Here is a 738-nt window from a genome sequence, read left to right as displayed (position 1 = left end):
AGATTGGGAGTTTGGAGAAGAGGAGCTGGAGAGTGTATAGAGGTTATGCTAGTTTAGAGATACATTAATTAACATCACCTAGTCTATAGATTCCAAGCTATACTCTTTCAAATACCATAGCTTAGGTAACTCAAACACTCTTGTGAGATAGGATCTTTATACGTCTTTTATAGATGAAGAACTGATGGGCTCAGCAGTTAAAAGCACTGGCTCTTCCAGAGGGGTCTGGTTCAATTCCCAGCACCCACATGTCTGCTCACAAGTGTCTGTAACTTCAGTTCCTTCAAGGACCTGACACCCTTACATAGACATACCTGTAGGCAAAACACTAATGTACATGAAGTTAAAAAAATTATTAGCTGGGCAGTGGTGGCACACGCCTTTAATCCTAGCACTTGGGAGGCAAAGACAGGTGGATTTCTGAGTTCGAGGCCAGCCTGGTCTACAGAGTGAGTTCCAGGACAGCCAGGGCTATACAGAGAAACCCTGTCTCAAAAAACAAAACAAAACAAAACAAAACAAAATTTTAAAAAGGCGAAGAGTTGAATATCAGAAAATTTAAACAATTCATTCAGGTCTGTAGTGACTTGTTCGCCATTTTTCCCCATTCAAGCATTCTATCTCATCTCTACATTGCTAAAATATAGAGATCACCTCTTTTGAGTTTCTAGGTAATGAACCAACTGACTCATATCTGCCAGTGGCACCGAATTGTTACAATTAAGATTATAAAGTTGT

This window comes from Mastomys coucha, chromosome X (genome assembly GCF_008632895.1).
Source record: "Mastomys coucha isolate ucsf_1 chromosome X, UCSF_Mcou_1, whole genome shotgun sequence".
Lineage (NCBI taxonomy): Eukaryota > Metazoa > Chordata > Mammalia > Rodentia > Muridae > Mastomys > Mastomys coucha.
The sequence above is the reverse complement of the archived record's forward strand: the minus strand, read 5'-3'. Positions refer to the sequence as shown.